The following is a 10,149-nucleotide window of genomic DNA, read 5'->3' on the forward strand; positions in this document are numbered from 1 at the left end:
TTTTCACTATACAAAATTACATTTACTCGACCCATGTACTACATGAGGTTTTTTAAGATATAACTTTTTATTATTTGATATATAAAATTAGATTTATTGAATTCGTACAATACACGGGTTTTTTTAAGGATATATATTTTTTTATTATTTAGTATAGAAAATTACACTTATTCAAACCGTGTAATGCGCATATTTATAAAGATGTATTTTTTTTTATTATTTGGTAAACAATATTACATTTATTCAACCCGTGTAATACACGTGGTTTTAAAGATATAACTTTTTTTACTTGGTATATAAAACTACATTTATTCAACCCGTACAATATGGTTCTTATAAATACAGCTTTTTATTATTTAATATATAAAATTATATTTATTCAACCCGTGCAATAAATGAGGTTTTTAAAGAACATTATTTTATTATTTAGTACATAAAATTTATTTATTCAACCCGTGTAATACACGGGGTTATAACCTAGTTATTTTTATAATGAATACATTTCTTTTATTTTCACATTATCAAAAACCTATTTAAAATATTAGCTATTATTGTAAGATATTTCTTTTATTTTCACACTAGTTTATAGACCCATGTATTACATGGGTTTGACGATAGAAAATAAAAGTCTTTAAGATAATCACAGAGTTGATCGAGTTCTTTGAGGAAATAAATGTGTTTCCTATTTATATAAACTTAAATAAGTTTTTTAATAAATATATTATTGTTGAGGTTGGTTGCGTTTGAAGAACATAACGATTATAAGTTTTAAATTATTTTTTATATTTCATATTATTTCTTGCATCACACCTAATAAAATATAAATTTTGATATGAATACATCTAACCCTAATATGTACATACAAAATTAAAAGAAAAATACAACACTACTCATTTTAAATGATGCACTTAAGACTTTTGTTTTTGAATACAAAATAATTAGTATATTTTATTTCAAATTAATATTTTCTTATTTTAAAAAGTGTTATCAAAGTAGAAGATAGAATGGAATTAGTTCATGATCTAAGAGTGTGTGTGTGTGTATATATATATATTGTTTATACATATATTTAACATTTATGAAAACGATAATAACAAATTATAAACATAATAAGTTTTAAATTTTTGGTTTCGTCAAATAGTGATGGGTATATAAATTTTTGGTTATCCCATCTTTTTTTGATAAGTACTAGGGGGAACACCCGTGCGATGCACGACATGCATAATAGTTATTGTTTTTTCCTGGAACGACGACTGATATAGATAGTGCGTGACACGGTACGAAAGTGCGAATATAGTATAGATTTTTAAAACAAAAACCGGTTATTTTTAAAGTTAGCCGTTTGACCATGGTTATTTTGACCAAAGTCCACTCCTCGTTCGGCGCTTTGTGGTAGCACTACCAGTCAAAAAAAGGCCCAAAACGCCCGAGGGTACAGTGTTCCCCTGCGTTTTTAAGACGCTTTGAGAGAGGTTTGCGCCCCACCACATGTGGTCTCACAAAACTTCAATTCTATGGACGTGTGGTTTCTCAACCCTCTTCAAAAGACGTCACAGTTTTCAAATTTTTTTATTTTTATTTTTTCTTTTTCATTGTTTTAGATGGTGTAAAATAGATGTTAAATATATATATTATACTACATACACATATACATATAAATTCAGTTTTGACATCTAAAAGTCAAATTGCAGGTTTTGTTCCCTTTTATAGATAAGAAAGCAGTTTATTATTTATTACTAAAATGTTGTATTAACTTTATTCTACAACATATTCTTTATAAACTATGCTTACCTTGACATAACCTAATAGCTATATTTCCTTATTAGAAGTCTCTTATAATTGAAAATTAGTACATATTATTACCTTACTGGTGAACACATTTACTCTATGTTTAGGGAACAATTTGATTAGGTTGCTGATATTGAATTGAATATCACACCAAATTACAATAGCAGTTTATATTGCTACTATTCACCCAAATCAAGCACCTTAAATAAGTCAGTGTTTCTCTATATTCAAAAAACGAACTATAACTGACGATTATTAAATTGCAACAGTCAATTCAATCCAAATACTGCAATAGAAACATAAAATCTACCACAATTCGTTGGTTAATCACGTATAGATCTTAATCTATTAGAATCAGAAAAAAGGAAATTGACTCACCGTAACTTAAAATCAGGAAGAAGGCGAACAAAGGGGCGGAGTTTTTCGAAATCAATGACCCCTGTCTTTCATTGTTATTCCTTGAATGAGGTAAGCAAGACCCCATACTACACACTACATACACATACATAAAAATTGGGTTCTATATTATTTGTATAAACACCGATTGGAAACCCTCACATTGCATTTGATGCAACCCTAATCAATATAAACACACACACTAACACTCACGAATCGAATCGAATTTATAAAAGGAAAAATTCGGGCTGTTTTTACCTCTTGCTGCTCCAAATCTTCATTACCATACATTATCTTCATCTTAGAGATATAGATATTGCACTTAAAGGTCTCAACCATCAAAATACGAACCAAGGGCTAAAAAGTGGTTCCTAATTATGCAATGGTTATCATTTGAACCTTATTCCATGAGACTTGAGGTAAGATGCAAAGAGCATTCTTTTGAGTTTTAAACCATTGTAATTAAGTTCATTATTTAATCATTATTGTTGCAATTATTAGGTATTATAGATAATAATACCCCATGAAATTACCTTTTAGTAATTTTCGTTTCTAATTGGTTAGCATCTTTTAAGTTTTAAAACCATTTATAGTTATAATTAAATTCATAATAACGTTGATTAAGTTTTTTTATATTTAATTATTATTATTATTATTATTATTTATTTTTATTTTTATTTCATATGATGTTCATCAACTATCTGATAAAATTGCAAAAAAGGTTGTAACCTTATTTGTATGATGTTTAGCAATTACTAAACCAAATAATAATGACTTAATTATAAAATTCAATCAAGTAATCGGTTACGGAGAACTTGAAATGGAAAAGCAATGTAAATATGAGGAAGGTGATGATGTTCAACTAAGTCAAATGATTTAATTCTTTATCAAGTATTTAACAATACTTAATTTATAAAGTTATCAATTTAATTGTATTTATCAATTTATACTCATGTATAAAGACTAATTCCCTTTACTAACTTCATTGAGTTGTTGTACTATAAGCATAATATGTTGCAATTATTTAAATTTGGTTGGAACCCTTGTGAAATGCTTTATACGATAGTATAGATAAACGCAATCAATTTAAATCTTTTGCGCGGGTTGAAAACATCCGAGCCCTTAAAGTTTGCTGCACAATCCTGTCAAACAATACCTCCTCAAATATTTCCTCTGCATCTATATTGCCTATATATAGTATCAATTAAATCACACAAAAGCATCATATGTTTAAAAAAAATAGTAAAGTAGAAATTAAAAAAGGAAATACCAATAGGCCAAATAAATGTCTATCTCCAAATGAATAACTTTTCTCATACCCACCCTTTTACATCTCCATATACATGAAGCTGCAAAAAGGAAAAAGACTATAAATTTATGAACAATTAAACAATACATTGGTAAATGGTTCCAGATACTATAGTCATGCAAGGGTACCTTGATGAAGTATGAAGTGTCTGTCTTTTTGTATCCAATAACCTGTGTGTATACTTTATATGTAATATAAAATCATAATTTGAAAAAAAAAACCATTAAATCACCAAAAACATAATAAAACATCAATATAAACTCATAGATTATATAAAAGAAAACTGTTATCCCATTTGAATATTTTAAGAAACAAACCAAAGTTTTTTCGAATAAATGTTGAAATGGGTATAAAAGAACACACCTTTCCACCAAGATAAATAAATTTCATATCAACTTATCTCTTTCTTATCTCTTTCTTTTCGACTCTAACTCGCACAATAGTAGACAAAGGAGTTGATGTTGAGTGAAATGGTGAATTTATAGCAATGATAGGAGATTCCTTAATCGGTAAAATTTATTACATATTGATTGAAATTGGACCTTTGGAGTGCTTTTGCGGTTTATCCCAATAGGTTTCGTTTATTAATTGCATTTAAGAACCGAACTTATTATTGTATTATTATAATTAATTGTGATTATATTCTCATTTAATTATTTTTTTATTTTTTAATATTAATGTAGAAAGACCATTTCACCCCTTACTAACATCATTAAGTTGTTGTACCATAAGTATAAAAGATTGTAATTACTTAAATTTGGTTGGTATCCTTATGAAATGCTTTATAATATAGTATAGATAGATAGATATAGATATAGATAATTATTTTTTTATTTTTTAATATTAATGTAGAAAGACCATTTCACCCCTTACTAACATCATTAAGTTGTTGTACCATAAGTATAAAAGATTGTAATTACTTAAATTTGGTTGGTATCCTTATGAAATGCTTTATAATATAGTATAGATTAGGTTCTAGCATTAATGTACTGTACTATATCTTAATATGGTGTTTCATGCATTGCTTTGTTGCAAATTGTGTTGTTTTATTTGTAAATTATTATTATTATTTATAATAATCTAATTAATTTAGCCAAAATCTTGTTAATAATATATTAGAATATATATATATATATATATAGTTATTTTAATACTTTTATTATTTTAATATTATAATAATAATTCTTTTTTTTTACTGTTTAACTTTAATTTAATGATTTTTTAGTATCACGGGGTGGGATAAGCTTGGTGTCAACCGGTACTGGTATCGAAAATACCGGTACGGTCTTGTTTGGTATCGGTACAAATAGTAATTTTAATATTTTAATAATATATATAGTTTTTTATATATTTTTATTATTTTAATATTATAATAATAATTCTTTTCTTTACTTTTTAACTTTAATTTAATGATATTTTTATGATACTTATGATCTTTCGGTTTAAATTTTATCTTAATCTATTAAATTCTGATACTAATATCATGGATAAGTTCTTAATATTTGATATCATTTGGATCCCTTTACCTATTTTTTTTATTGTATGTTTTCTTTGAAAATATATTGTTGTGTTTTTATTACGAATTATATTTGAGCTACTTTTAATATATTAGTTACTTCGAAATTTAAATTTATGGTTACCTTGTCAAAGATCATTTTATAGAATAATCATAAGTTTGGAATAATTATCTTTAAACCAATTATTAAAACAAATTAAGATCAAAGTTAACTTTAAACTAATCTACCTTTATCTATAATATATTATTTAGTATAATGTGTTATTGATGATATTAATTTTAATGATTATTGATATATAATTATTTTATTTTATTTTTTATCTTATCTCTTATTTATTTAATATAAATTAAATGCAATTAATAGAATTTTTATAGGATGATGCATTTAAAACAACCATAAATTTTGGTTTTAAAATAGAACATATAACTAAACTTTAGAATATATATAGATGTTTTTATTTACTAAAATAGAGATATTATACTAAAGTATAAGTAATTAGATAACTAATATTAGTTATTAAGAATTAAGAATATTGAAGAGATATAATCATGAATATAACATTATTTATGATATATATTAAATTGAATCATTTAATAATCTTTATATTAATTTACTTATTATTTATTATATGATTAAGGTAGCATGATAAATTGCCAGCGGTTATCATAAAACTGTGTTAAATAGTAGCAATACTATACCATTGTCAGCGATCACCAACACCGGAAAAGCTCGTAAAAACAAAATAAATAAAAACGGGAAAAAAAATAACGCCGAGCCAAAAGCAGACGTAAAATCTTTGAATCACGCCACGCTCGTTGTTGAGAAACTAAACCCAAACGTAAAACACAGAATAAAATAACTAAGTCCATCTAGGACCCGCGTGTTGGACGAACTTCTCAAACGCAGAAAAATAGATGTGACGCGACGGGCCAGTCAAACGGAAAAAAAATATACGAAAAAATGTTGAACCCCACACGCACGTTGCGGTGCGTTAATTCACAAAATTTAGAACGAATCGAAAGACTTGGAAAGATGAAAAGTATGGTGGACCAAAATTGAAAATAAAAAAAAGTTGGGATTAAAATGCAAAAGATGAAAAATTTTGAGTTAAAAGTAAAAAAACAAAGGGTCTAAATTGCAAAATTGAAGTTATTTATTAATTTTAGACAAAGATATGGATAAAAATAAATGATATCTATATATTGGTTATTAATTAATATTAATATGAAAAGAAATTTATTAAACAAATATAAATAAAATTTATAAGGTTGAAGGAGAGAATGTCATGTGGCATTATTTGGAGTCTTTTATTATAAGTTAGATTATCAAAAACCTACTTAAAATATTAGCTATTATTGTAAGATATAAATACAATTATCAAAGTACTTAAATGAACCGTTGGTATTTTCATTATTACTAGAGCTCATTTTAGGTGGGGATTTTAAGATATGAAAGAAATTAAATTGTAGGTGCGGTAAAATGTTTGTATAGCTATGTTTATAATTGTTTTAAAAATATTATTATTATTATTATTATTATTATTATTATTATTATTATTATTATTTTACCGTTTGAAAATTTTATTATCTTTAAATATTTTACGGTTTTAAAAGTAGCTTAGAAGTTGAATTTATCTTTTGGTTGAACGTTCCTACTAGTAGCGTTTAGAAGAAAATACAAGCTTTTAGAGGAAAAATGATTATTTTAACATCTAAAGATAATAAACTTTTTAATGTATAAATTTTTTTAATTTTTAGTTATGTCCATTTTGATCATTTTATATATTTTATTAAAAGCTCCATTTACTAACACAATCTATACTTATATATAAAAGAAACCAAATAGAGTACACGTGGCGTTAGCTGAGGCCCTCCTGGAGATTTTTTGGCGCCTAAACCAAATCCCCCTGTTTCCTTTTCTCGCGGTTCTAATTAATCCTGGATCCGGCCCATTTTTCTGTTTTTGTATAACATTATTGATCCGTTAAGTCTTATGTTTCCCTTTTCAATTTCAAACCCTAAATCTTCATCATCGATCCATAAATGCGGCCACCACATACTTGCTTCACTTGATTTTGTTCTAGGTAAGTTAAGTGTTTCCTCACATTTTTTGATATTTGATTGTGTAAGATTTCGATTTACCATTCCTTTGCTCATCGATTAAGGGCTCTAGTGGCGGTTCTTTGTGAGTTTGTTGATTTTGTTGCCTGTTCTTAACTATCAAAACATTAACGACGGTTCTTCACTTTCAGCTTGACGGTTCTTTGTGGGTTTTGACTTTGTTGGTTTCTTGATGCTTACAGTTACACTACTTTGATCGTTTCAAGTGGTTTCAGAAGATGAGTATCACAAGATATAAAGAAAAGACCCCAAGTCTTTTTTTACAGAAGTTGTTAAGGGTTTTATTAACTGTGTGAAATTTGTTTTTTTAAGGTCCTAAGATTGAGAAGAAGAGTGGCGATGGTGGTGGGATGAGGGTAAATTTCAATGGATCTCAATATGAGATGTTTTCAGACGCAGTTACCGAACTCAAACAGTGGATCTGCAAACAAAAAATCATGATAGAGATTTTGTTTTTTTTATATATAAAATTTTGATTTTGCATTTTTTTTTCACTACAGATTCGTCTCTCTCTTTTCACTACAGAGAAAACCTAGAAACTGGGTCTCCTTTCGTAGGAGAAGCAACAAGGTGAGTTTTTTTTAATCTCTGATCTCATAAATGTAAGTTTTTTTCATAAGTCGTGCTGGAGTCCGTTCTTATAATGCCCTTCATATGACCAGTTTATAGATCTGCTTATAGAAAAATAGGTAAAATATGTGCAGTGCTCATTCAACTTTAGTGGTGTTTCTTTTCCACTTGCACACTTAACATAAAGTTATGAATTGCATGACTTCAAAGCCTTAAAAAGCAGAGTTTGTAAAAATTATGTGAATTATGCGCTCTGCTTATGTGATTACAATAGATGATAATTGTGTTTAGTTTTCCCTAAGTTCTGTTGCATGTGATCTTTAAGAGAAGTGTAAAAAATATATAAAGATAAATTGCGCTTTGCATACCAAAAGAAGTTCGTTTTTGCACCTAGTGTCTCGAGTTGGGACCCTATCACCTTGGTGCGTCTCGCGTATTATAAAACCAATTCGATATTAAGAGCACTTTGTAAACTGTGTGATGTAATTTGTTATTGTCACAGGAACAACAGCCGTGTCATTAACTGGTTAAGCATGTTGACCTATTTAGACACATTTTAATCATGACATTAGCGAATCTATTTATAACCCGAACTCATTTACCAAACAATAACCAGTTCAAGATCATATAGCGATATTGGGCCGAATCTTAAACAATAACCATCTCTATGGCAATCCTGTAATTTGTAGATGACTGAAGTGTACATTATGCAAAACTGCTTTACGAAAATTACTTTCTTTTTTTTTTTAAATTAATTTTCATTTTTTATTGTAAAGATCATTTTTTATTGTAAAGTATATTTGGGTTCACAAATACAATCCCATGGGCTGCTAAATGTACCACTACATACACATCATGGTTTCGTATTTTAATAGGTTCTTTCTGTGTAAACTAATTTAGCCGAGGTATAGGTTTCTTAGCTGCCTTCAATAAAATTTTCAAAAGACTTGAGTTTGGCGTTTAATTGTGCTTTGAGTATAGCTATACCGAGTACCACAATTTATCGAACTGATGCGTAACTGGTCAGTTAGACACGTTGGATAATAGGGTCAAAATGAGTAATTTTGGTGATGGTCGGTTGACCTTGAAAAAGTTTATTTATTTATTTTTTTTTATCAATTCTATCTATTTTTTAAAGGCCAAAGGGCTTGGATATGCCATGAGTATTGCTGAGGAGCTGAAATTTGTCAAGGATATTGCTGAAACCACGGGTGTGATCTCGGACCTCTACAAGTTTCGTCTTTTTTATATATGTTTGTTACATTTTACATTTTTTTTTTTGAGATTGGGATATTTTATGTAGAGGAATGGTTATGTAGAAATATAACTTCATTATATATGTTTGTTACATTTTACTTTTTTTTTTTTTTGAGATCGGGGTATGTTATGTAGAGGAATGGTTATGTAGAGATATAACTTCATTGCGCACAGGAGGTCTTAGTCGAAATATAACTTTTTTTTCTTTCATTGTAGACTTTATTGGTTATGTAGAGGAATAGTTTCAACGGGAGGATACAACAACACGACATGGAAAACTATCCTATAAGATGAACTTAATATCGAGATATTTGGAGTTTGTTTTCCTTTAGATATCGTTTTTCTAATAATTTTTATCATACTTTATTGTTTATTATTCGCTAAATTAATAACAATTTCCAGGTTATTTCTTTAACGATGACATCGTGGGAGGAATACTGTGATCAGATGCGATAGTACATCTCAAAAAATAAGGAAGAAGCATATCTTGTACTTATCATTCAGTTTGGTAGCTTCCATGGCTACAAAGGTTTGTAATTTTTTTTCTATATATAGCTTTTTATATTTAGTTATGATGCTAACTTACTATATACTTTATCTTAGGCAACACCAACGTCTCAAACGCGTACTATATCACTAAGTTGTTAATCAATGATCGCAATGAAGAGATTGTTAATTGTAGAAGGTAAAATCTATATGCTTTCTGATAATAGATAGATTTCCATAATCTGAGTATTGTTAATTACACATTTTTACATCATTATTGTAAGTGCTCATTCATACCTAACTTTTCACAGTTCTGTTGGAAAAAATCATATTGAAACATCGACTCATCATTCAATTGGCCAGTCTAGGGTCGCATCTAACGAAGATGAGTTCTTGAATAAAACTTTTTTCAGCATCACTGGTCAGATTAGGGAAATTACTAAGCAATGTGATGTACAAGGAAATTTTAAGTGAACTTTGAATTATTTTATGATTTTTTAACTATCCTACGTATTTTTAAGTTTATTTTATTAATATTGAATAATATTCATTCTATTTTTATTAAATTAGAACAAATTAAAACTATTTTATTTGCTTAAACCGTGTGTACACACGGGCTCTAACCTAGTATATATCTAAAAAACTACAACTACTAGCTTCCAGCTACTTTTTCCAAACATGCCTAATAGGGCTGTAAACGAACCGA

At 27.8% G+C, this 10,149-nt stretch overlaps 1 long non-coding RNA gene across 1 annotated transcript; it reads left to right on the forward strand.

Moving 5' to 3' along the window:
- Positions 1-7,287: 7,287 nt before the first annotated feature.
- On the forward strand, positions 7,288-9,253 carry LOC110903481. The gene is made up of 4 exons (XR_004876472.1): positions 7,288-7,382; positions 7,443-7,486; positions 7,631-7,700; positions 9,174-9,253. It is a non-coding gene; the product is annotated as an uncharacterized LOC110903481 (long non-coding RNA).
- Positions 9,254-10,149: the final 896 nt, after the last annotated feature.

The sequence above is a fragment of the Helianthus annuus genome, chromosome 13, assembly GCF_002127325.2.
Source record: "Helianthus annuus cultivar XRQ/B chromosome 13, HanXRQr2.0-SUNRISE, whole genome shotgun sequence".
Lineage (NCBI taxonomy): Eukaryota > Viridiplantae > Streptophyta > Magnoliopsida > Asterales > Asteraceae > Helianthus > Helianthus annuus.